This window comes from Heterodontus francisci, chromosome 16 (assembly GCF_036365525.1).
Source record: "Heterodontus francisci isolate sHetFra1 chromosome 16, sHetFra1.hap1, whole genome shotgun sequence".
Classification (NCBI taxonomy): domain Eukaryota; kingdom Metazoa; phylum Chordata; class Chondrichthyes; order Heterodontiformes; family Heterodontidae; genus Heterodontus; species Heterodontus francisci.
The window spans coordinates 14583873-14611608 of record NC_090386.1 but is presented as its reverse complement, the minus strand read 5'-3'; positions in this window follow the sequence as shown (position 1 = coordinate 14611608).

The window sequence follows — 27736 nt, the reverse complement described above, 5'->3', positions numbered from 1 at the left end:
GGCATCCGCTCAAACTTAGGCAGCCGCTCAAACTAAGGCAACCGCTCAAACTAAGGCAGCCCCTCAACCTAAGCAGAATCTCAAACTAAGGCAACCGCTCAACTCAGGCATCCGCTCAAACTGATGCAGACGTTCAAACTAAGGCAACCCCTCAAACTAAGGCAGACTCTCAAAATAAGGCAACCCCTCAAACTAAGGAGGACTCTCAAACTAAAGCAAACGCTCTAACTAAGGCAACCGCTCAAACTAAGGCAACCCCTCAAACTAAGGCAGACTCACAAACGAAAGCAACCCCTCAAACTAAGGCAGCCCCTTAAACTAAGGCAGCCGCTCAAACTAAGGCAACCCCTCAAACTAAGGCAGCCCCTCAAACTAAGGCAACCGCTCAAACTAAGGCAGCCCCTCAAACTAAGGCATCCGTTCAAAAGAAGGCATCCGCTCAAACTAAGTCAGCCGCTCAAACTAAGCAGCCGCTCAAACTAAGGCAACCCCTCAAACGAAGGCAGCCGCTCAAACTAAAGCAACTCCTCAAACTAAGGCATCCGCTCAAACTAAGGCAGCCACTCAAACTAAGGCAGCCGCTCAAACTAAGGCAACCCCTCAAACTAAGGCAGCCGCTCACACTAAGGCAGCTGCTCAAACTAAAGCAACCGCTCACACTAAGGCAGCCGCTCAAACTAAGGCATCCGCTCAAAAGAAGGCAGCCGCTCAAACTAAGGCAGCCCCTCAAACTAAGGCATCCGCTCAAAAGAAGGCATCCGCTCAAACTAAGGCAGCCGCTCAAACTAAGGCAACCGCTCAAACTAAGGCAGCCCCTCAACCTAAGCAGAATCTCAAACTAAGGCAACCGCTCAACTCAGGCATCCGCTCAAACTGATGCAGACGTTCAAACTAAGGCAACCCCTCAAACTAAGGCAGACTCTCAAAATAAGGCAACCCCTCAAACTAAGGAGGACTCTCAAACAAAAGCAAACGCTCTAACTCAGGCAACCGCTCAAACTAAGGCAACCCCTCAAACTAAGGCAACCCCTCACACTAAGGCAGCCGCTCAAACTAAGGCAACCCCTCAAACTAAGGCAGCCCCTCAAACTAAGGCAGCCGCTCAAACTAAGGAAACCCCTCAAACTAAGGCAGACTCTCAAACTAAGGCAACCGCTCAAACTAAGAAAGCCGCTCAAACTAAGGCAACAGCTCAAACTAAGGCAGCCGCTGAAACTAAGGAAGCCGCTCAAACTAAGGCAACCCCTCAAACTAATGCAGCCGCTCAAACTAAGGAAGCTGCTCAAACTAAGGAAGCCGCTCAAACTAAGGCAACCCCTCAAACTAACGCAGCCCCTCAAACTAAGGCAACCCCACAAACTAAGGCAGCCGCTCAAACTAAGGCATCCCCTCAAACTAAGGCAGCCGCTCAAGCTAAGGCAACCCCTCAAACTAAGGCAACCGCTCAAACTAAGGCAGCCGCAGAAACTAAGGCAACCCCTCAAACTAAGGCAACCGCTCAAACTTAGGCAACCGCTCAAAATAAGGCAGCCCCTCAAACTAAGGCAGCCCCTCAAAGTAAGGCAGCCGCTCAAACTAAGGCAACCGCTCAAACTAAGGCAACCGCTCAAACTAAGGCAACCTCTCAAACTAAGGCAGCCCCTCAAACTAAGGCACCCCCTCAAACTAAGGCAACCCCTCCAAATAAGGCAACCACTCAAAATGAGGCAAACGGTCAAACTAAGGCAGCCGCTCAAACTAAAGCAACCCCTCAAACGAAGGCAGCCGCTCAAACTTAAGGAACCCCTCAAACTAAGGCAGCCCCTCAAACTAAGGCAACCGCTCAAACTAACGCAGCCGCTCAAACTAAATCAACCCCTCAAACTAAGTCAACCGCTCAAACTAAGGCAGCCGCTCAAACTAAAGCAACCCGTCAAACGAAGGCAACCGCTCAAACTAAGGCAACCGCTCAAACTAAAGCAACCCCTCAAACTAAGGCATCCGCTCAAACTAAGGCAACCCCTCAAACTAAGGCAACAGCTCAAAGAAAGGCAACCCCTCAAACTAAGGCAGCCCCTCGAACCAAGACAACCGCACACACTGAGGCATCCGCTCAAACTAAGGCAGCCGCTCAAAGTAAGGCAACCGCTCAAACTAAGGCAGCCCCTCAAACTAAGACATCCGCTCAAAAGAAGGCATCCGCTCAAACTAAGGCAGCCGCTCAAACTAAGGCAGCCGCTCAAACTAAGGCAACCCCTCTAACTAAGGCATCCACTCAAACTAGGCAGCAGCTCAAAGTAAGGCAACCCCTCAAACTAAGGCAACCACTCAAACTAAGGCAACCGCTCAAACTAAGGCAGCCCCTCAAACTAAGGCAACCGCTCAAACTAAAGCAACCCCACAAACTAAGGCAGCCCCTCCATCTAAGGGAACCGCTCAAACTAAGGCAGCCGCTCAAACTAAGGAAGCCGCTCAAACTAAGGCAACCGCTCAAACTAAAGCAACCCCACAAACTAAGGCAGCCCCTCCATCTAAGGGAACCGCTCAAACTAAGGCAACCGCTCAAACTAATGCAGCCGCTCAAACTAAGGCAACCACTCAAACTAAGGCAACCCCTCAAACTAAGGCAACCGCTCAAACTAAGGCAACCACTCAAACTAAGGCAACCGCTCAAACTAAGGCAGCCCCTCAAACTAAGGCAGCCCCTCAACGTAAAGCAACCCCTCAAACTAAGGCAACCCCTCCAAATAAGGCAACCACTCAAAATGAGGCAAACGCTCAAACTAAGGCAACCACTCAAACTAAGGCAACCCCTCAAACTAAATCAACCCCTCAAACTAAGTCAACCGCTCAAACTAAGGCAGCCGCTCAAACTAAAGCAACCCGTCAAACGAAGGCAACCGCTCAAACTAAGGCAACCGCTCAAACTAAAGCAACCCCTCAAACTAAGGCATCCGCTCAAACTAAGGCAACCCCTCAAACTAAGGCAACAGCTCAAAGAAAGGCAACCGCTCAAACTAAAGCAACCCCTCAAACTAAGGCATCCGCTCAAACTAAGGCAGCCGCTCAAAGTAAGACATCCGCTCAAACTAAGGCAGCCGCTCAAACTAAGGCAGCCGCTCAAACTAAGGCAACCCCTCTAACTAAGGCAGCCGCTCAAACTAAAGCAACTCCTCAAACTAAGGCATCCACTCAAACTAAGGCAGCAGCTCAAAGTAAGGCAACCCCTCAAACTAAGGCAGTCGCTCACACTAAGGCAGCCGCTCAAACTAAGGCAACCCCTCAAACTAAGGCAGCCGCTCACACTAAGGCTGCCGCTCAAACTAAGGCAACCGCTCACACTAAGGCAGCCGCTCAAACTAAGGCATCCGCTCAAACTAAGGCAACCGCTCAAACTAAGGCATCCGCTCAAAATAAGGCAGCCGCTCAAACTAAGGCAGCCCCTCAAACTAAGGCATCCGCTCAAAAGAAGGCAGCCGCTCAAAGTAAGGCAACCCCTCAAACTAAGGCAGTCGCTCACACTAAGGCAGCCGCTCAAACTAAGGCAACCCCTCAAACTAAGGCAGCCGCTCACACTAAGGCTGCCGCTCAAACTAAGGCAACCGCTCACACTAAGGCAGCCGCTCAAACTAAGGCATCCGCTCAAACTAAGGCAACCGCTCAAACTAAGGCATCCGCTCAAAATAAGGCAGCCGCTCAAACTAAGGCAGCCCCTCAAACTAAGGCAGCCGCTCAAACTGAGGCAGCCGCTCAAACTAAGGCAACCGCTCAAACTAAGGCATCCGCTCAAAATAAGGCAGCCGCTCAAACTAAGGCAGCCCCTCAAACTAAGGCATCCGCTCAAAAGAAGGCAGCCGCTCGCACTGAGGCAGCCGCTCAAACTAAGGCAACCCCTCAAAAAAAGGCAGCAGCTCAAACGAAGGCAACCCCTCAATCTAAGGCAGCCCCTCAACCTAAGGCATCCGCTCAAACTAAGGCAACCGCTCAAACTAAGGCAGCCCCTCAAACTAAGGCAGCCGCTCAAACTAAAGCAACCCCTCAATCTAAGGCAGCCGCTCAAACTAAGGCAGCCGCTCAAACTAAAGCAACCCCTCAAACTAAGGCAGCCGCTCAAACTAAGGCATCCGCTCAAAAGAAGGCAGCCGCACAAACTAAAGCAACCCCTCAAACTAAGGAAACCGCTCAAACTAAGGCATCCGCTCAAACGAAGGCAACCCCTCAAACTGAGGCACCCACTCAAACTAAGGCAACCGCTCAAACTAAAGCAACCCCACAAACTAAGGCAGCCCCGCAAACTAAGGGAACCGCTCAAACTAAGGCAGCCGCTCAAACTAAGGCAGCCCCTCAACCTAAAGCAACCCCTCAAACTAAGGCAAAGCCTCCAACTAAGGCAACCACTCAAACTAAGGCAACCGCTCAAACTAAGGCAGACCCTCAACCTAAAGCAACCCCTCAAACTAAGGCAACCCCTCCAACTAAGGCAACCACTCAAACTAAGGCAACCGTTCAAACTAAGGCAGACCCTCAAACGAAGGCAACCGCTCAAACTAAGGCAACCACTCAAACTAAGGCAACCGCTCAACCTAAGGCAGCCCCTCAAACTAAGGCAGCCCCTCAACCCAAAGCAACCCCTCAAACTAAGGCAACCCCTCCAAATAAGGCAACCACTCAAAATGAGGCAAACGCTCAAACTAAGGCAGCCCCTCAAACAAAGGCAACCCCTCAAACTAAGGCAACCACTCAAACTAAGGCAACCGCTCAAACTAAGGCAGGCCCTCAAACTAAGGCAACCGCTCAAACTAAAGCAACCCCACAATCTAAGGCAGCCCCTCCATCTAAGGGAACCGCTCAAACTAAGGCAGCCGCTCAAACTAAGGCAACCGCTAAAACTGAGGCAACACCTCAAACTAAGGCATCCGCTCAAACTTAGGCAGCCGCTCAAACTAAGGCAACCGCTCAAACTAAGGCAGCCCCTCAACCTAAGCAGAATCTCAAACTAAGGCAACCGCTCAACTCAGGCATCCGCTCAAACTGATGCAGACGTTCAAACTAAGGCAACCCCTCAAACTAAGGCAGACTCTCAAAATAAGGCAACCCCTCAAACTAAGGAGGACTCTCAAACTAAAGCAAACGCTCTAACTCAGGCAACCGCTCAAACTAAGGCAACCCCTCAAACTAAGGCAACCCCTCACACTAAGGCAGCCGCTCAAACTAAGGCAACCCCTCAAACTAAGGCAGCCCCTCAAACTAAGGCAGCCGCTCAAACTAAGGAAACCCCTCAAACTAAGGCAGACTCTCAAACTAAGGCAACCGCTCAAACTAAGAAAGCCGCTCAAACTAAGGCAACAGCTCAAACTAAGGCAGCCGCTGAAACTAAGGAAGCCGCTCAAACTAAGGCAACCCCTCAAACTAATGCAGCCGCTCAAACTAAGGAAGCTGCTCAAACTAAGGAAGCCGCTCAAACTAAGGCAACCCCTCAAACTAACGCAGCCCCTCAAACTAAGGCAACCCCTCAAACTAAGGCAGCCGCTCAAACTAAGGCATCCCCTCAAACTAAGGCAGCCGCTCAAGCTAAGGCAACCCCTCAAACTAAGGCAACCGCTCAAACTAAGGCAGCCGCAGAAACTAAGGCAACCCCTCAAACTAAGGCAACCGCTCAAACTAAGGCAACCGCTCAAAATAAGGCAGCCCCTCAAACTAAGGCAGCCCCTCAAAGTAAGGCAGCCGCTCAAACTAAGGCAACCGCTCAAACTAAGGCAGCCCCTCAAACTAAGGGAGCCCCTCAAACTAAGGCAGCCCCACAAACTAAGGCAACCGCTCAAACTAAGGCAACCTCTCAAACTAAGGCAGCCCCTCAAACTAAGGCACCCCCTCAAACTAAGGCAACCACTCAAACTAAGGCAACCGCTCAAACTAAGGCAGCCCCTCAAACTAAGGCAACCGCTCAAACTAAAGCAACCCCACAAACTAAGGCAGCCCCTCCATCTAAGGGAACCGCTCAAACTAAGGCAGCCGCTCAAACTAAGGAAGCCGCTCAAACTAAGGCAACCGCTCAAACTAAAGCAACCCCACAAACTGAGGCAGCCCCTCCATCTAAGGGAACCGCTCAAACTAAGGCAACCGCTCAAACTAATGCAGCCGCTCAAACTAAGGCAACCACTCAAACTAAGGCAACCCCTCAAACTAAGGCAACCGCTCAAACTAAGGCAACCCCTCAAACTAAGGCAACCGCTCAAACTAAGGCAACCCCTCAAACTAAGGCAGGCCCTCAAACTAAGGCAGCCGCTCAAACTTAAGGAACCCCTCAAACTAAGGCAGCCCCACAAACTAAGGCAACCGCTCAAACTAACGCAGCCGCTCAAACTAAAGCAACCCCTCAAACTAAGGCAACCGCTCAAACTAAGGCAGCCGCTCAAACTAAAGCAACCCCTCAAAATTAGGCAACCGCTCAAACTAAGGCAACCGCTCAAACTAACGCAGCCGCTCAAACTAAAGCAACCCCTCAAACTAAGGCATCCGCTCAAACTAAGGCAACCCCTCAAACTATGGCAACAGCTCAAAGTAAGGCAGCCCCTCAAACTAAGGCAGCCCCTCAAACCAAGGCAACCGCTCAAACTGAAGCAGCCGCTCAAACTAAGGCAGCCGCTCAAACTAAGGCAACCGCTCAAACTAAGGCAGCCCCTCAAACTAAGGCATCCGCTCAAAAGAAGGCATCCGCTCAAACTAAGGCAGCCGCTCAAACTAAGGCAACCCCTCAAGCTAAGGCAGCCGTTCAAACTAAAGCAACCCCTCAAACTAAGGCATCCGCTCAAACTAAGGCAACCCCTCAAACTAAGGCAACAGCTCAAAGTAAGGCAACCCCTCAAACTAACGCAGCCACTCACACTAAGGCAGCCGCTCAAACTAAGGCAACCACTCAAACTAAGGCAGCTGCTCTCACTAAGGCAGCCGCTCAAACTAAGGCAACCGCTCACACTAAGGAAGCCGCTCAAACTAAGGCATCCGCTGAAACTAAGGCAGCCGCTCAAACTGAGGCAGCCGCTCAAACTAAGGCAACCGCTCAAACTAAGGCATCCGGTCAAAAGAAGGCATCCGCTCAAACAAAGGCAGCCGCTCAAACTAAGGCAGCCCCTCAAACTAAGGCATCCGCTCAAAAGAAGTCATCCGCTCAAACTAAGGCAGCCGCTCAAACTGAGGCAGCCGCTCAAACTAAGGCAACCTCTCAAACTAAGGCAGCCGCTCAAACTGAGGCAACCGCTCAAACAAACGCAGCCGCTCAAACTAAAGCAACCCCTCAAACTCAGGCAACCGCTCAAACTAAGGCAGCCGCTCAAACTAAAGCAGCCCCTCAACCTAAAGCAACACCTCAAACGAAGGCAAACCCTCCAACTAAGGCAACCACTCAAACTAAGGCAACCCCTCCAACTAAGGCAACCACTCAAACTAAGGCAACCGCTCAAACTAAGGCAGCCCCTCAAACTAAGGCAACCCCTCAAACTAAGGCAACCACTCAAACTAAGGCAACCGCTCAAACTAAGGCAGCCCCTCAAACTAAGGCAACCGCTCAAACTAAAGCAGCCCCTCAAACTAAGGCAGCCACTCCATCTAAGGGAACCGCTCAAACTAAGGCAGCCGCTCAAACTAAGGAAGCCGCTCAAACTGAGGCAGCCGCTCAAACTAAGGCAACCGCTCAAACTAAGGCATCCGGTCAAAAGAAGGCATCCGCTCAAACAAAGGCAGCCGCTCAAACTAAGGCAGCCCCTCAAACTAAGGCATCCGCTCAAAAGAAGTCATCCGCTCAAACTAAGGCAGCCGCTCAAACTGAGGCAGCCGCTCAAACTAAGGCAACCTCTCAAACTAACGCAGCCGCTCAAACTAAAGCAACCCCTCAAACTCAGGCAACCGCTCAAACTAAGGCAGCCGCTCAAACTAAAGCAGCCCCTCAACCTAAAGCAACACCTCAAACTAATGCAAACCCTCCAACTAAGGGAACCACTCAAACTAAGGCAACCCCTCCAACTAAGGCAACCACTCAAACTAAGGCAACCGCTCAAACTAAGGCAGCCCCTCAAACTAAGGCAACCCCTCAAACTAAGGCAACCACTCAAACTAAGGCAACCGCTCAAACTAAGGCAGCCCCTGAAACTAAGGCAACCGCTCAAACTAAAGCAACCCCACAAACTAAGGCAGCCCCTCCATCTAAGGGAACCGCTCAAACTAAGGCAGCCGCTCAAACTAAGGAAGCCGCTCAAACTAAGGCAACCGCTCAAACTAATGCAGCCGCTCAAAGTAAGGAAGCTGCTCAAACTAAGGAAGCCGCTCAAACTAAGGCAACCCCACAAAATAAGGCAGCCCCTCAAACTAAGGCAACCCCTCAAACTAAGGCAGCAGCTCAAACTAAGGCAGCCCCTCAAACAAAGGCAGCCGCTCAAAGTAAGGCAACCCCTCAAACTAAGGCAACCGCTCAAACTAAGGCAGCCGCTCAAAGTAAGGCAACCCCTCAAAATAAGGCAGCCGCTCAAACTAAGGCAACCACTCAAACTAAGGCAGCCCCTCAAAATAAGGCAGCCCCTCAAACAAAGGCAGCCGCTCAAACTAAGGCAACCGCTCAAGCTAAGGCAGCCGCTCAACCAAGGCAGCCCCTCAAACTAAGGCAAACGCTCAAACTAAGGCAGCCCCTCAAACTAAGACAACCGCTCAAACTAAGGAACCCCTCAAACTAAGGCAACCGCTCAAACTAAGGGAACCCCTCAAACTAAGGCAACCGCTCAAACTAAGTCAACCCCTCAAACGAAGGCAGCCCCTCAAACGAAGGCAGCCGCTCAAACTTAAAGAAGCCCTCAAACTAAGGCAGCCCCTCAAACTAAGGCAACCGCTCAAACTAACGCAGCCGCTCAAACTAAAGCAACCCCTCAAACTAAGGCAACCGCTCAAACTGAGGCAAACGCTCAAACTAAAGCAACCCGTCAAACTAAGGCAACCGCTCAAACTAAGGCAAACGCAAAAACTAAGGCAGCCGCTCAAACTAAAGCAACCCCTCAAACTAAGGCAACCGCTCAAACTAAGGCAGCCCCTCAAACTAAGGCAGCCCCTCAACCAAAAGCAACCCCTCAAACTAAGGCAACCCCTCCAACTAAGGCAACCACTCAAACTAAGGCAACCGCTCAAACTAAGGCAGCCCCTCAAACTAAGGCAACCCCTCAAACTAAGGCAACCACTCAAACTAAGGCAACCGCTCAAACTAAGGCAGCCCCTCAAACTAAGGCAACCGCTCAAACTAAAGCAACCCCACAAACTAAGGCAGCCGCTCCATCTAAGGGAACCGCTCAAACTAAGGCAGCCGCTCAAACTAAGGAAGCCGCTCAAACTAAGGCAACCGCTCAAACTAATGCAGCCGCTCAAACTAAGGAAGCTGCTCAAACTAAGGAAGTCGCTCAAACTAAGGCAACCCCTCAAACTAAGGCAGCCCCTCAAACTAAGGCCACCCCTCAAACTAAGGCAGCAGCTCAAACTAAGGCAGCCCCTCAAACTAAGGCAGCCGCTCAAAGTAAGGCAACCCCTCAAACTAAGGCAACCGCTCAAACTAAGGCAGCCGCTCAAACTAAGGCAACCCCTCAAACTAAGGCAACCGCTCAAACTAAGGCAACCGCTCAAACTAAGGCAGCCCCTCAAACTAAGGCAGCCCCTCAAACAAAGGCAGCCGCTCAAACTAAGGCAACCGCTCAAGCTAAGGCAGCCGCTCAACCAAGGCAGCCCCTCAAACTAAGGCAAACGCTCAAACTAAGGCAGCCCCTCAAACTAAGACAACCGCTCAAACTAAGGCAAACCTCAAACTAAGGCAACCGCTCAAACTAAGGGAACCCCTCAAACTAAGGCAACCGCTCAAACTAAGTCAACCCCTCAAACGAAGGCAGCCCCTCAAACTAAGGCAGCCACTCAAACTTAAAGAACCCCTCAAACTAAGGCAGCCCCTCAAAATAAGGCAACCGCTCAAACTAACGCAGCCGCTCAAACTAAAGCAACCCCTCAAACTAAGGCAACCGCTCAAACTAAGGCAGCCGCTCAAACTAAAGCAACCCGTCAAACTAAGGCAACCGCTCAAACTAAGGCAAACGCTCAAACTAAGGCAGCCGCTCAAACTAAAGCAACCCCTCAAACTAAGCCATCCGCTCAAACTAAGGCAACCCCTCAAACTAAGGCAACAGCTCAAAGTAAGGCAACCCCTCAAACCAAGGCAGCCCCTCGAAGCAAGGCAACCGCTCAAACTGTGGCAGCCGCTCAAACTAAGGCAGCCGCTCAAACTAAGGCAACCGCTCAAACTAAGGCAGCCCCTCAAACTGAGGCATCCGTTCAAAAGAAGGCATCCGGTCAAACTAAGTCAGCCGCTCAAACTAAGCAGCCGCTCAAACTAAGGCAACCCCTCAAACTAAGGCAGCCGCTCAAACTAAAGCAACTCCTCAAACTAAGGCATCCGCTCAAACTAAGGCAGCCGCTCAAACTGAGGCAGCCGCTCAAACTACGTCAACCCCTCAAACTAAGGCAGCCGCTCACACTAAGGCAGCTGCTCAAACTAAGGCAACCGCTCACACTAAGGCAGCCACTCAAACTACGGCATCCGCTCAAAAGAAGGCAGCCGCTCAAACTAAGGGAGCCCCTCAAACTAAGGCATCCGCTCAAAAGAAGGCATCCGCTCAATCTAAGGCAGCCGCTCGCACTGAGGCAGCCGCTCAAACTAAGGCAACCTCTCAAAAAAAGGCAGCCGCTCAAACGAAGGCAACCCCTCAATCTCAGGCAGCCCTTCAACCTAAGGCATCCGCTCAAACTAAGGCAACCGCTCAAACTAAGGCAGCCACTCAAACTAAAGCAACCCCTCAAACTAAGGCAACCGCTCAAACTAAGGCATCCGCTCAAACGAAGGCAACCCCTCAAACTGAGGCACCCACTCAAACTAAGGCAACCGCTCAAACTAAAGCAACCCCACAAACTAAGGCAGCCCCGCAAACTAAGGGAACCGCTCAAACTAAGGCAGCCGCTCAAACTAATGCAGCCCCTCAAACTAAGGCAGCCCCTCAACCTAAAGCAACCCCTCAAACTAAGGCAAAGCCTCCAACTAAGGCAACCACTCAAACTAAGGCAACCGCTCAAACTAAGGCAGCCCCTCAACCTAAAGCAACCCCTCAAACTAAGGCAACCCCTCCAACTAAGGCAGCCCCTCAACCTAAAGCAACCCCTCAAACTAAGGCAACCCCTCCAAATAAGGCAACCACTCAAAATGAGGCAAACGCTCAAACTAAGGCAGCCCCTCAAACTAAGGCAACCCCTCAAACTAAGGCAACCACTCAAACTAAGGCAACCGCTCAAACTAAGGCAGGCCCTCAAACTAAGGCAACCGCTCAAACCAAAGCAACCCCACAAACTAATGCAGCCCCTCCATCTAAGAGAACCGCTCAAACTAAGGCAGCCGCTCAAACTAAGGCAACCGCTAAAACTGAGGCAGCCGCTCAAACTAAGCAGAATCTCAAACTAAGGCAGCCCCTCAAAATAAGGCAACCGCTCTAACTAAGGCAACACCTCAAACTAAGGCATCCGCTCAAACTTAGGCAGCCGCTCAAACTAAGGCAACCGCTCAAACTAAGGCAGCCCCTCAACCTAAGCAGAATCTCAAACTAAGGCAACCGCTCAACTCAGGCATCCGCTCAAACTGATGCAGACGTTCAAACTAAGGCAACCCCTCTAACTAAGGCAACCGCTCAAACTAAGGCAACCCCTCAAACTAAGGCAGACTCACAAACGAAAGCAACCCCTCAAACTAAGGCAGCCCCTCAAACTAAGGCAGCCGCTCAAACTAAGGCAACCCCTCAAACTAAGGCAGCCCCTCAAACTAAGGCAACCGCTCAAACTAAGGCAGCCCCTCAAACTAAGGCATCCGTTCAAAAGAAGGCATCCGCTCAAACTAAGTCAGCCGCTCAAACTAAGCAGCCGCTCAAACTAAGGCAACCCCTCAAACGAAGGCAGCCGCTCAAACTAAAGCAACTCCTCAAACTAAGGCATCCGCTCAAACTAAGGCAGCCACTCAAACTAAGGCAGCCGCTCAAACTAAGGCAACCCCTCAAACTAAGGCAGCCGCTCACACTAAGGCAGCTGCTCAAACTAAAGCAACCGCTCACACTAAGGCAGCCGCTCAAACTAAGGCATCCGCTCAAAAGAAGGCAGCCGCTCAAACTAAGGCAGCCCCTCAAACTAAGGCATCCGCTCAAAAGAAGGCATCCGCTCAAACTAAGGCAGCCGCTCGCACTGAGGCAGCCGCTCAAACTAAGGCAACCTCTCAAAAAAAGGCAGCCGCTCAAACGAAGGCAACCCCTCAATCTAAGGCAGCCCTTCAACCTAAGGCATCCGCTCAAACTAAGGCAACCGCTCAAACTAAGGCAGCCCCTCAAACTAAGGCAGCCGCTCAAACTAAAGCAACCCCTGAATCTAAGGCAGCCGCTCATACTAAGGCAGCCGCTCAAACTAAAGCAACCCCTCAAACTAAGGCAGCCGCTCAAACTAAGGCATCCGCTCAAAAGAAGGCAGCCGCACAAACTAAAGCAACCCCTCAAACTAAGGCAACCGCTCAAACTAAGGCATCCGCTCAAACGAAGGCAACCCCTCAAACTGAAGCACCCACTCAAACTAAGGCAACCGCTCAACATAAAGCAACCCCACAAACTAAGGCAGCCCCGCAAACTAAGGGAACCGCTCAAACTAAGGCAGCCGCTCAAACTAATGCAGCCCCTCAAACTAAGGCAGCCCCTCAACCTAAAGCAACCCCTCAAACTAAGGCAAAGCCTCCAACTAAGGCAACCACTCAAACTAAGGCAACCGCTAAAACTAAGGCAGCCCCTCAACCTAAAGCAACCCCTCAAACTAAGGCAACCCCTCCAACTAAGGCAACCACTCAAACTAAGGTAACCGCTCCAACTAAGGCAACCCCTCCAATAAGGCAACCACTCAAACTAAGGCAACCGCTCAAACTAAGGCAGCCCCTCAAACTAAGGCAGCCCCTCAACCTAAAGCAACCCCTCAAACTAAGGCAACCCCTCCAAATAAGGCAACCACTCAAAATGAGGCAAACGCTCAAACTAAGGCAGCCCCTCAAACTAAGGCAACCCCTCAAACTAAGGCAACCACTCAAACTAAGGCAACCCCTCAAACTAAGGCAGGCCCTCAAACTAAGGCAACCGCTCAAACTAAAGCAACCCCACAAACTAAGGCAGCCCCTCCATCTAAGGGAACCGCTCAAACTAAGGCAGCCGCTCAAACTAAGGCAACCGCTAAAACTGAGGCAACCACTCAAACTAAGCAGAATCTCAAACTAAGGCAGCCCCTCAAAATAAGGCAACCGCTCTAACTAAGGCAACACCTCAAACTAAGGCATCCGCTCAAACTTAGGCAGCCGCTCAAACTAAGGCAACCGCTCAAACTAAGGCAGCCCCTCAACCTAAGCAGAATCTCAAACTAAGGCAACCGCTCAACTCAGGCATCCGCTCAAACTGATGCAGACGTTCAAACTAAGGCAACCCCTCAAACTAAGGCAGACTCTCAAAATAAGGCAACCCCTCAAACTAAGGAGGACTCTCAAACTAAAGCAAACGCTCTAACTAAGGCAACCGCTCAAACTAAGGCAACGCCTCAAACTAAGGCAGACTCACAAACGAAAGCAACTCCTCAAACTAAGGCAGCCCCTCAAACTAAAGCAGCCGCTCAAACTAAGGCAACCCCTCAAACTAAGGCAGCCCCTCAAAATAAGGCAACCGCTCTAACTAAGGCAACCCCTCAAACTAAGGCAGCCGCTCAAACTTTGGCAGCCGCACAAACTAAGGCAACCGCTAAAACTAAGGCAGCCCCTCACACTAAGCAGAATCTCAAACTAAGGCAACCACTCAAACTAAGGCATACGCTCAAACTGAGGCAGATGCTCAAACTAAGGCAACCCCTCAAACTAAGGCAGACTCTCAAAATAAGGCAACCGCTCTAACTGAGGCAACCGCTCAAACTAAGGCAACCCCTCATATTAAGGCAACCGCTCAAACTAAGGCAGACTCTCAAACTAGAGCAACCGTTCAAACTAAGGCAACTGCTCAAACTAAGGCAACCCCTCAAACTAAGGCAGCCGCTCATACGAAGGCAACCCCTCAAACTAAGGCAACCGCTCAAACTAAGGCATCCCCTCAAACTAAGGCAGCCGCTCAAACGAAGGCAACCCCTCAAAATAAGGCAACCCCTCAAACTAAGGCAACCCCTCAAACGAAGGCAAACCCTCAAACTATGGCAACCGTTCAAACTAAGTCAGCCCCTCAAATTAAGGCAACCCCTCAAACTAAGGCAACCCCTCAAACTAAGGCAAACCCTGAAACTAAGGCAACCGTTCAAACTAAGGCAAACCTTCAAACTAAGGCAACCATTCAAACTAAGGCAACCCCTCAAACTAAGGCAAACCCTCAAACTAAGGCAACCCCTCAAACTAAGGCAAACACTCAAACTAAGGCAACCGTTCAAACTAAGGCAACCACTCAAACTAAGGCAAACCCTCAAACTAAGTCATCCGTTCAAACTAAGGCAAACCCTCAAACTAAGGAAACCGTTCAAACTAAGGCAACCCCTCAAACTAAGGCAACCGTTCAAACTAAGGCAACCGCTCAAACTGAGGCAGCCGCTCAAATTGAGGCAACCCCTCAAACTAAGGGAAACCCTCAAACTAAGGCATCCGTTCAAACTAAGGCAAACCCTCAAACTAAGGCAACCGTTCAAACTAAGGCAACCGTTAAAACTAAGTCTGCCGTTCAAACTGAGGCAGCCGCTCAAACTGAGGCAACTGCTCAAACTGAGGCAGCCGCTCAAACTGAGGCATCCGCTCAAACTAAAGCAACCCCACAAACAAAGGCAGCCCCTCAAACTAAGGGAACCGCTCAAACTAATGCAGCCGCTCAAACTAAGGCAACCCCTCAAACTAAGGCAGCCCCTCAAACTAAGGCAGCCGCTCAAACGAAGGCAACCGCTAAAACTGAGGCAGCCGCTCAAACTAAGCAGAATCTCAAACTAAGGCAGCTCCTCAAAATAAGGCAACCGCACTAACTAAGGCAACACCTCAAACTAAGGCATCCGCTCAATCTTAGGCAGCCGCTCAAACTAAGGCAACCGCTCAAACTAAGGCAGCCTCTCAAACGAAGCAGAATCTCAAACTAAGGCAACCGCTCAAACTCAGGCATCCGCTCAAACTAAGGCAGACTCTCAAAATAAGGCAACCCCTCAAACTAAGGCAGACTCTCAAACTAAAGCAACCGCTCTAACTAAGGCCACGGCTCAAACAAAGGCAACCCCTCAAACTAAGGCAACCCCTCAAACTAAGGCGGACTCACAAACTAAAGCAACAGCTCAAACTAAGGCAACCCCTCAAACTGAGGCAACCGCTCACACTAAGGCAGCCGATCAAACTAAGGCAACCCCTCAAACTAAGGCAGCCGCTCAAACTAGAGCAGACTCTCAAACTAAAGCAACCGCTCAAACAAAGGCAACCCCTCAAACTAAGGCAGCCACTCAAACTCAGGCAGCCGTTCAAACTAAGGCAACCCCTCAAACTAAGGCAGACTCTCAAACTAAGGCAACCGCTCAAACTAAGAAAGCCGGTCAAATTAAGGCAACCCCTCAAACTAAGGCAGCCCCTCAAACTAAGGCAACCACTCAAACTAAGGCAACCGCTCAAACTAAGGCAGCCCCTGAAACTAAGGCAACCGCTCAAACTAAAGCAACCCCAAAAACTAAGGCAGCCCCTCCATCTAAGGGAACCGCTCAAACTAAGGCAGCCGCTCAAACTAAGGAAGCCGCTCAAACTAAGGCAACCGCTCAAACTAAAGCAGCCGCTCAAAGTAAGGAAGCTGCTCAAACTAAGGAAGCCGCTCAAACTAAGGCAACCCCTCAAAATAAGGCAGCCCCTCAAACTAAGGCAACCCCTCAAACTAAGGCAGCAGCTCAAACTAAGGCAGCCCCTCAAACAAAGGCAGCCGCTCAAAGTAAGGCAACCCCTCAAACTAAGGCAACCGCTCAAACTAAGGCAGCCGCTCAAAGTAAGGCAACCCCTCAAAATAAGGCAGCCGCTCAAACTAAGGCAACCACTCAAACTAAGGCAGCCCCTCAAAATAAGGCAGCCCCTCAAACAAAGGCAGCCGCTCAGACTAAGGCAACCGCTCAAGCTAAGGCAGCCGCTCAACCAAGGCAGCCCCTCAAACTAAGGCAAACGCTCAAACTAAGGCAGCCCCTCAAACTAAGACAACCGCTCAAACTAAGGCAACCCCTCAAACTAAGGCAACCGCTCAAACTAAGGGAACCCCTCAAACTAAGGCAACCGCTCAAACTAAGTCAACCCCTCAAACGAAGGCAGCCCCTCAAACTAAGGCAGCCGCTCAAACTTAAAGAACCCCTCAAACTAAGGCAGCCCCTCAAACTAAGGCAACCGCTCAAACTAACGCAGCCGCTCAAACTAAAGCAACCCCTCAAACTAAGGCAACCGCTCAAACTGAGGCAAACGCTCAAACTAAAGCAACCCGTCAAACGAAGGCAACCGCTCAAACTAAGGCAAACGCAAAAACTAAGGCAGCCGCTCAAACTAAAGCAACCCCTCAAACTAAGGCAACCGCTCAAACTAAGGCAGCCCCTCAAACTAAGGCAGCCCCTCAACCTAAAGCAACCCCTCAAACTAAGGCAACCCCTCCAACTAAGGCAACCACTCAAACTAAGGCAACCGCTCAAACTAAGGCAGCCCCTCAAACTAAGGCAACCCCTCAAACTAAGGCAACCACTCAAACTAAGGCAACCGCTCAAACTAAGGCAGCCCCTGAAACTAAGGGAACCGCTCAAACTAAAGCAACCCCACAAACTAAGGCAGCCGCTCCATCTAAGGGAACCGCTCAAACTAAGGCAGCCGCTCAAACTAAGGAAGCCGCTCAAACTAAGGCAACCGCTCAAACTAATGCAGCCGCTCAAACTAAGGAAGCTGCTCAAACTAAGGAAGTCGCTCAAACTAAGGCAACCCCTCAAACTAAGGCAGCCCCTCAAACTAAGGCCACCCCTCAAACTAAGGCAGCAGCTCAAACTAAGGCAGCCCCTCAAACTAAGGCAGCCGCTCAAAGTAAGGCAACCCCTCAAACTAAGGCAACCGCTCAAACTAAGGCAGCTGCTCAAACTAAGGCAACCCCTCAAACTAAGGCAACCGCTCAAACTAAGGCAACCGCTCAAACTAAGGCAGCCCCTCAAACTAAGGCAGCCCCTCAAACAAAGGCAGCCGCTCAAACTAAGGCAACCGCTCAAGCTAAGGCAGCCGCTCAACCAAGGCAGCCCCTCAAACTAAGGCAAACGCTCAAACTAAGGCAGCCCCTCAAACTAAGACAACCGCTCAAACTAAGGCAAACCCTCAAACTAAGGCAACCGCTCAAACTAAGGGAACCCCTCAAACTAAGGCAACCGCTCAAACTAAGTCAACCCCTCAAACGAAGGCAGCCCCTCAAACTAAGGCAGCCACTCAAACTTAAAGAACCCCTCAAACTAAGGCAGCCCCTCAAAATAAGGCAACCGCTCAAACTAACGCAGCCGCTCAAACTAAAGCAACCCCTCAAACTAAGGCAACCGCTCAAACTAAGGCAGGCGCTCAAACTAAAGCAACCCGTCAAACTAAGGCAACCGTTCAAACTAAGGCAAACGCTCAAACTAAGGCAGCCGCTCAAACTAAAGCAACCCCTCAAACTAAGCCATCCGCTCAAACTAAGGCAACCCCTCAAACTAAGGCAACAGCTCAAAGTAAGGCAACCCCTCAAACCAAGGCAGCCCCTCGAAGCAAGGCAACCGCTCAAACTGTGGCAGCCGCTCAAACTAAGGCAGCCGCTCAAACTAAGGCAACCGCTCAAACTAAGGCAGCCCCTCAAACTGAGGCATCCGTTCAAAAGAAGGCATCCGGTCAAACTAAGTCAGCCGCTCAAACTAAGCAGCCGCTCAAACTAAGGCAACCCCTCAAACTAAGGCAGCCGCTCAAACTAAAGCAACTCCTCAAACTAAGGCATCCGCTCAAACTAAGGCAGCCGCTCAAACTGAGGCAGCCGCTCAAACTACGGCAACCCCTCAAACTAAGGCAGCCGCTCACACTAAGGCAGCTGCTCAAACTAAGGCAACCGCTCACACTAAGGCAGCCACTCAAACTACGGCATCCGCTCAAAAGAAGGCAGCCGCTCAAACTAAGGGAGCCCCTCAAACTAAGGCATCCGCTCAAAAGAAGGCATCCGCTCAATCTAAGGCAGCCGCTCGCACTGAGGCAGCCGCTCAAACTAAGGCAACCTCTCAAAAAAAGGCAGCCGCTCAAACGAAGGCAACCCCTCAATCTCAGGCAGCCCTTCAACCTAAGGCATCCGCTCAAACTAAGGCAACCGCTCAAACTAAGGCAGCCCCTCAAACTAAGGCAGCCGCTCAAACTAAAGCAACCCCTCAATCTAAGACAGCCGCTCAAACTAAGGCAGCCGCTCAAACTAAAGCAACCCCTCAAACTAAGGCAGCCGCTCAAACTAAGGCATCCGCTCAAAAGAAGGCAGCCGCACAAACTAAAGCAACCCCTCAAACTAAGGCAACCGCTCAAACTAAGGCATCCGCTCAAACGAAGGCAACCCCTCAAACTGAGGCACCCACTCAAACTAAGGCAACCGCTCAAACTAAAGCAACCCCACAAACTAAGGCAGCCCCGCAAACTAAGGGAACCGCTCAAACTAAGGCAGCCGCTCAAACTAATGCAGCCCCTCAAACTAAGGCAGCCCCTCAACCTAAAGCAACCCCTCAAACTAAGGCAAAGCCTCCAACTAAGGCAACCACTCAAACTAAGGCAACCGCTCAAACTAAGGCAGCCCCTCAACCTAAAGCAACCCCTCAAACTAAGGCAACCCCTCCAATAAGGCAACCACTCAAACTAAGGCAACCGCTCAAACTCAGGCAGCCCCTCAAACTAAGGCAGCCCCTCAACCTAAAGCAACCCCTCAAACTAAGGCAACCCCTCCAAATAAGGCAACCACTCAAAATGAGGCAAACGCTCAAACTAAGGCAGCCCCTCAAACTAAGGCAACCCCTCAAACTAAGGCAACCGCTCAAACTAAGGCAGGCCCTCAAACTAAGGCAACCGCTCAAACCAAAGCAACCCCACAAACTAATGCAGCCCCTCCATCTAAGTGAACCGCTCAAAATAAGGCAGCCGCTCAAACTAAGGCAACCGCTAAAACTGAGGCAGCCGCTCAAACTAAGCAGAATCTCAAACTAAGGCAGCCCCTCAAAATAAGGCAACCGCTCTAACTAAGGCAACACCTCAAACTAAGGCATCCGCTCAAACTTAGGCAGCCGCTCAAACTAAGGCAACCGCTCAAACTAAGGCAGCCCCTCAACCTAAGCAGAATCTCAAACTAAGGCAACCGCTCAACTCAGGCATCCGCTCAAACTGATGCAGACGTTCAAACTAAGGCAACCCCTCAAACTAAGGCAGACTCTCAAAATAAGGCAACCCCTCAAACTAAGGAGGACTCTCAAACTAAAGCAAACGCTCTAACTAAGGCAACCGCTCAAACTAAGGCAACCCCTCAAACAAAGGCAGACTCACAAACGAAAGCAACCCCTCAAACTAAGGCAGCCCCTCAAACTAAGGCAGCCGCTCAAACTAAGGCAACCCTCAAACTAAGGCAGCCCCTCAAACTAAGGCAACCGCTCAAACTAAGGCAGCCCCTCAAACTAAGGCATCCGTTCAAAAGAAGGCATCCGCTCAAACTAAGTCAGCCGCTCAAACTAAGCAGCCGCTCAAACTAAGGCAACCCCTCAAACTAAGGCAGCCGCTCAAACTAAAGCAACTCCTCAAACTAAGGCATCCGCTCAAACTAAGGCAGCCACTCAAACTAAGGCAGCCGCTCAAACTAAGGCAACCCCTCAAACTAAGGCAGCCGCTCACACTAAGGCAGCTGCTCAAACTAAAGCAACCGCTCACACTAAGGCAGCCGCTCAAACTAAGGCATCCGCTCAAAAGAAGGCAGCCGCTCAAACTAAGGCAGCCCCTCAAACTAAGGCATCCGCTCAAAAGAAGGCATCCGCTCAAACTAAGGCAGCCGCTCGCACTGAGGCAGCCGCTCAAACTAAGGCAACCTCTCAAAAAAAGGCAGCCGCTCAAACGAAGGCAACCCCTCAATCTAAGGCAGCCCTTCAACCTAAGGCATCCGCTCAAACTAAGGCAACCGCTCAAACTAAGGCAGCCCCTCAAACTAAGGCAGCCGCTCAAACTAAAGCAACCCCTGAATCTAAGGCAGCCGCTCAAACTAAGGCATCCGCTCAAAAGAAGGCAGCCGCACAAACTAAAGCAACCCCTCAAACTAAGGCAACCGCTCAAACTAAGGCATCCGCTCAAAAGAAGGCAGCCGCTCAAACTAATGCAGCCCCTCAAACTAAGGCAGCCCCTCAACCTAAAGCAACCCCTCAAACTAAGGCAAAGCCTCCAACTAAGGCAACCACTCAAACTAAGGCAACCACTAAAACTAAGGCAGCCCCTCAACCTAAAGCAACCCCTCAAACTAAGGCAACCCCTCCAACTAAGGCAACCACTCAAACTAAGGTAACCGCTCAAACTAAGGCAGCCCCTCAAACTAAGGCAGCCCCTCCATCTAAGTGAACCGCTCAAAATAAGGCAGCCGCTCAAACTAAGGCAACCGCTAAAACTGAGGCAGCCGCTCAAACTAAGCAGAATCTCAAACTAAGGCAGCCCCTCAAAATAAGGCAACCGCTCTAACTAAGGCAACACCTCAAACTAAGGCATCCGCTCAAACTTAGGCAGCCGCTCAAACTAAGGCAACCGCTCAAACTAAGGCAGCCCCTCAACCTAAGCAGAATCTCAAACTAAGGCAACCGCTCAACTCAGGCATCCGCTCAAACTGATGCAGACGTTCAAACTAAGGCAACCCCTCAAACTAAGGCAGACTCTCAAAATAAGGCAACCCCTCAAACTAAGGAGGACTCTCAAACTAAAGCAAACGCTCTAACTAAGGCAACCGCTCAAACTAAGGCAACCCCTCAAACAAAGGCAGACTCACAAACGAAAGCAACCCCTCAAACTAAGGCAGCCCCTCAAACTAAGGCAGCCGCTCAAACTAAGGCAACCCTCAAACTAAGGCAGCCCCTCAAACTAAGGCAACCGCTCAAACTAAGGCAGCCCCTCAAACTAAGGCATCCGTTCAAAAGAAGGCATCCGCTCAAACTAAGTCAGCCGCTCAAACTAAGCAGCCGCTCAAACTAAGGCAACCCCTCAAACTAAGGCAGCCGCTCAAACTAAAGCAACTCCTCAAACTAAGGCATCCGCTCAAACTAAGGCAGCCACTCAAACTAAGGCAGCCGCTCAAACTAAGGCAACCCCTCAAACTAAGGCAGCCGCTCACACTAAGGCAGCTGCTCAAACTAAAGCAACCGCTCACACTAAGGCAGCCGCTCAAACTAAGGCATCCGCTCAAAAGAAGGCAGCCGCTCAAACTAAGGCAGCCCCTCAAACTAAGGCATCCGCTCAAAAGAAGGCATCCGCTCAAACTAAGGCAGCCGCTCGCACTGAGGCAGCCGCTCAAACTAAGGCAACCTCTCAAAAAAAGGCAGCCGCTCAAACGAAGGCAACCCCTCAATCTAAGGCAGCCCTTCAACCTAAGGCATCCGCTCAAACTAAGGCAACCGCTCAAACTAAGGCAGCCCCTCAAACTAAGGCCGCCGCTCAAACTAAAGCAACCCCTCAAACTAAGGCAGCCGCTCAAACTAAGGCATCCACTCAAAAGAAGGCAGCCGCACAAACTAAAGCAACCCCTCAAACTAAGGCAACCGCTCAAACTAAGGCATCCGCTCAAACGAAGGCAACCCCTCAAACTGAGGCACCCACTCAAACTAAGGCAACCGCTCAACATAAAGCAACCCCACAAACTAAGGCAGCCCCGCAAACTAAGGGAACCGCTCAAACTAAGGCAGCCGCTCAAACTAATGCAGCCCCTCAAACTAAGGCAGCCCCTCAACCTAAAGCAACCCCTCAAACTAAGGCAAAGCCTCCAACTAAGGCAACCACTCAAACTAAGGCAACCGCTAAAACTAAGGCAGCCCCTCAACCTAAAGCAACCCCTCAAACTAAGGCAACCCCTCCAACTAAGGCAACCACTCAAACTAAGGCAACCGCTCAAACTCAGGCAGCCCCTCAAACTAAGGCAGCCCCTCAACCTAAAGCAACCCCTCAAACTAAGGCAACCCCTCCAAATAAGGCAACCACTCAAAATGAGGCAAACGCTCAAACTAAGGCAGCCCCTCAAACTAAGGCAACCCCTCAAACTAAGGCAACCACTCAATCTAAGGCAACCGCTCAAACTAAGGCAACCCCTCAAACTAAGGCAACCGCTCAAACCAAAGCAACCCCACAAACTAATGCAGCCCCTCCATCTAAGTGAACCGCTCAAACTAAGGCAGCCGCTCAAACTAAGGCAACCGCTAAAACTGAGGCAGCCGCTCAAACTAAGCAGAATCTCAAACTAAGGCAGCCCCTCAAAATAAGGCAACCGCTCTAACTAAGGCAACACCTCAAACTAAGGCATCCGCTCAAACTTAGGCAGCCGCTCAAACTAAGGCAACCGCTCAAACTAAGGCAGCCCCTCAACCTAAGCAGAATCTCAAACTAAGGCAACCGCTCAACTCAGGCATCCGCTCAAACTGATGCAGACGTTCAAACTAAGGCAACCCCTCAAACTAAGGCAGACTCTCAAAATAAGGCAACCCCTCAAACTAAGGAGGACTCTCAAACTAAAGCAAACGCTCTAACTAAGGCAACCGCTCAAACTAAGGCAAGCCCTCAAACTAAGGCAGACTCACAAACGAAAGCAACCCCTCAAACTAAGGCAGCCCCTCAAACTAAGGCAGCCGCTCAAACTAAGGCAACCCCTCAAACTAAGGCAGCCCCTCAAACTAAGGCAACCGCTCAAACTAAGGCAGCCCCTCAAACTAAGGCATCCGTTCAAAAGAAGGCATCCGCTCAAACTAAGTCAGCCGCTCAAACTAAGCAGCCGCTCAAACTAAGGCAACCCCTCAAACTAAGGCAGCCGCTCAAACTAAAGCAACTCCTCAAACTAAGGCATCCGCTCAAACTAAGGCAGCCACTCAAACTAAGGCAGCCGCTCAAACTAAGGCAACCCCTCAAACTAAGGCAGCCGCTCACACTAAGGCAGCCGCTCAAACTAAGGCATCCGCTCAAAAGAAGGCAGCCGCTCAAACTAAGGCAGCCCCTCAAACTAAGGCATCCGCTCAAAAGAAGGCATCCGCTCAAACTAAGGCAGCCGCTCGCACTGAGGCAGCCGCTCAAACTAAGGCAACCTCTCAAAAAAAGGCAGCCGCTCAAACGAAGGCAACCCCTCAATCTAAGGCAGCCCTTCAACCTAAGGCATCCGCTCAAACTAAGGCAACCGCTCAAACTAAGGCAGCCCCTCAAACTAAGGCAGCCGCTCAAACTAAAGCAACCCCTGAATCTAAGGCAGCCGCTCAAACTAAGGCATCCGCTCAAAAGAAGGCAGCCGCACAAACTAAAGCAACCCCTCAAACTAAGGCAACCGCTCAAACTAAGGCATCCGCTCAAAAGAAGGCAGCCGCTCAAACTAATGCAGCCCCTCAAACTAAGGCAGCCCCTCAACCTAAAGCAACCCCTCAAACTAAGGCAAAGCCTCCAACTAAGGCAACCACTCAAACTAAGGCAACCACTAAAACTAAGGCAGCCCCTCAACCTAAAGCAACCCCTCAAACTAAGGCAACCCCTCCAACTAAGGCAACCACTCAAACTAAGGTAACCGCTCAAACTAAGGCAGCCCCTCAAACTAAGGCAGCCCCTCAACCTAAAGCAACCCCTCAAACTAAGACAACCCCTCCAAATAAGGCAACCACTCAAAATGAGGCAAACGCTCAAACTAAGGCAGCCCCTCAAACTAAGGCAACCCCTCAAACTAAGGCAACCACTCAAACTAAGGCAACCCCTCAAACTAAGGCAGGCCCTCAAACTAAGGCAACCGCTCAAACTAAAGCAACCCCACAAACTAAGGCAGCCCCTCCATCTAAGGGAACCGCTCAAACTAAGGCAGCCGCTCAAACTAAGGCAACCGCTAAAACTGAGGCAGCCGCTCAAACTAAGCAGAATCTCAAACTAAGGCAGCCCCTCAAAATAAGGCAACCGCTCTAACTAAGGCAACACCTCAAACTAAGGCATCCGCTCAAACTTAGGCAGCCGCTCAAACTAAGGCAACCGCTCAAACTAAGGCAGCCCCTCAACCTAAGCAGAATCTCAAACTAAGGCAACCGCTCAACTCAGGCATCCGCTCAAACTGATGCAGACGTTCAAACTAAGGCAACCCCTCAAACTAAGGCAGACTCTCAAAATAAGGCAACCCCTCAAACTAAGGAGGACTCTCAAACTAAAGCAAACGCTCTAACTAAGGCAACCGCTCAAACTAAGGCAACGCCTCAAACTAAGGCAGACTCACAAACGAAAGCAACTCCTCAAACTAAGGCAGCCCCTCAAACTAAAGCAGCCGCTCAAACTAAGGCAACCCCTCAAACTAAGGCAGCCCCTCAAAATAAGGCAACCGCTCTAACTAAGGCAACCCCTCAAACTAAGGCAGCCGCTCAAACTTTGGCAGCCGCACAAACTAAGGCAACCGCTAAAACTAAGGCAGCCCCTCACACTAAGCAGAATCTCAAACTAAGGCAACCACTCAAACTAAGGCATACGCTCAAACTGAGGCAGATGCTCAAACTAAGGCAACCCCTCAAACTAAGGCAGACTCTCAAAATAAGGCAACCGCTCTAACTGAGGCAACCGCTCAAACTAAGGCAACCCCTCATATTAAGGCAACCGCTCAAACTCAGGCAGCCCCTCAAACTAAGGCAGCCCCTCAACCTAAAGCAACCCCTCAAACTAAGGCAACCCCTCCAAATAAGGCAACCACTCAAAATGAGGCAAACGCTCAAACTAAGGCAGCCCCTCAAACTAAGGCAACCCCTCAAACTAAGGCAACCACTCAAACTAAGGCAACCGCTCAAACTAAGGCAGGCCCTCAAACTAAGGCAACCGCTCAAACCAAAGCAACCCCACAAACTAATGCAGCCCCTCCATCTAAGTGAACCGCTCAAACTAAGGCAGCCGCTCAAACTAAGGCAACCGCTAAAACTGAGGCAGCCGCTCAAACTAAGCAGAATCTCAAACTAAGGCAGCCCCTCAAAATAAGGCAACCGCTCTAACTAAGGCAACACCTCAAACTAAGGCATCCGCTCAAACTTAGGCAGCCGCTCAAACTAAGGCAACCGCTCAAACTAAGGCAGCTTCTCAACCTAAGCAGAATCTCAAACTAAGGCAACCGCTCAACTCAGGCATCCGCTCAAACTGATGCAGACGTTCAAACTAAGGCAACCCCTCAAACTAAGGCAGACTCTCAAAATAAGGCAACCCCTCAAACTAAGGAGGATTCTCAAACTAAAGCAAACGCTCTAACTAAGGCAACCGCTCAAACTAAGGCAACCCCTCAAACTAAGGGAGACTCACAAACGAAAGCAACCCCTCAAACTAAGGCAGCCCCTCAAACTAAGGCAGCCGCTCAAACTAAGGCAACCCCTCAAACTAATGCAGCCCCTCAAACTAAGGCAACCGCTCAAACTCAGGCAGCCCCTCAAACTAAGGCATCCGTTCAAAAGAAGGCATCCGCTCAAACTAAGTCAGCCGCTCAAACTAAGCAGCCGCTCAAACTAAGGCAACCCCTCAAACTAAGGCAGCCGCTCAAACTAAAGCAACTCCTCAAACTAAGGCATCCGCTCAAACTAAGGCAGCCACTCAAACTAAGGCAGCCGCTCAAACTAAGGCAACCCCTCAAACTAAGGCAGCCGCTCACACTAAGGCAGCTGCTCAAACTAAAGCAACCGCTCACACTAAGGCAGCCGCTCAAACTAAGGCATCCGCTCAAAAGAAGGCATCCGCTCAAACTAAGGCAGCCGCTCGCACTGAGGCAGCCGCTCAAACTAAGGCAACCTCTCAAAAAAAGGCAGCCGCTCAAACGAAGGCAACCCCTCAATCTAAGGCAGCCCTTCAACCTAAGGCATCCGCTCAAACTAAGGCAGCCCCTCAAACTAAGGCAGCCGCTCAAACTAAAGCAACCCCTGAATCTAAGGCAGCCGCTCAAACTAAAGCAACCCCTCAAACTAAGGCAGCCGCTCAAACTAAGGCATCCGCTCAAAAGAAGGCAGCCGCACAAACTAAAGCAACCCCTCAAACTAAGGCAACCGCTCAAACTAAGGCATCCGCTCAAACGAAGGCAACCCCTCAAACTGAGGCACCCACTCAAACTAAGGCAACCGCTCAACATAAAGCAACCCCACAAACTAAGGCAGCCCCGCAAACTAAGGTAACCGCTCAAACTAAGGCAACCCCTCCAATAAGGCAACCACTCAAACTAAGGCAACCGCTCAAACTAAGGCAGCTCTCAAACTAAGGCAGCCCCTCAACCTAAAGCAACCCCTCAAACTAAGGCAACCCCTCCAAATAAGGCAACCACTCAAAATGAGGCAAACGCTCAAACTAAGGCAGCCCCTCAAACTAAGGCAACCCCTCAAACTAAGGCAACCACTCAAACTAAGGCAACCCCTCAAACTAAGGCAGGCCCTCAAACTAAGGCAACCGCTCAAACTAAAGCAACCCCACAAACTAAGGCAGCCCCTCCATCTAAGGGAACCGCTCAAACTAATGCAGCCGCTCAAACTAAGGCAACCGCTAAAACTGAGGCAGCCGCTCAAACTAAGCAGAATCTCAAACTAAGGCAGCCCCTCAAAATAAGGCAACCGCTCTAACTAAGGCAACACCTCAAACTAAGGCATCCGCTCAAACTTAGGCAGCCGCTCAAACTAAGGCAACCGCTCAAACTAAGGCAGCCCCTCAACCTAAGCAGAATCTCAAACTAAGGCAACCGCTCAACTCAGGCATCCGCTCAAACTGATGCAGACGTTCAAACTAAGGCAACCCCTCAAACTAAGGCAGACTCTCAAAATAAGGCAACCCCTCAAACTAAGGAGGACTCTCAAACTAAAGCAAACGCTCTAACTAAGGCAACGCCTCAAACTAAGGCAGACTCACAAACTAAAGCAGCCGCTCAAACTAAGGCAACGCCTCAAACTAAGGCAGACTCACAAACGAAAGCAACTCCTCAAACTAAGGCAGCCCCTCAAACTAAAGCAGCCGCTCAAACTAAGGCAACCCCTCAAACTAAGGCAGCCCCTCAAAATAAGGCAACCGCTCTAACTAAGGCAACCCCTCAAACTAAGGCAGCCGCTCAAACTTTGGCAGCCGCACAAACTAAGGCAACCGCTAAAACTAAGGCAGCCCCTCACACTAAGCAGAATCTCAAACTAAGGCAACCACTCAAACTAAGGCATACGCTCAAACTGAGGCAGATGCTCAAACTAAGGCAACCCCTCAAACTAAGGCAGACTCTCAAAATAAGGCAACCGCTCTAACTGAGGCAACCGCTCAAACTAAGGCAACCCCTCATATTAAGGCAACCGCTCAAACTAAGGCAGACTCTCAAACTAGAGCAACCGTTCAAACTAAGGCAACTGCTCAAACTAAGGCAACCCCTCAAACTAAGGCAGCCGCTCATACGAAGGCAACCCCTCAAACTAA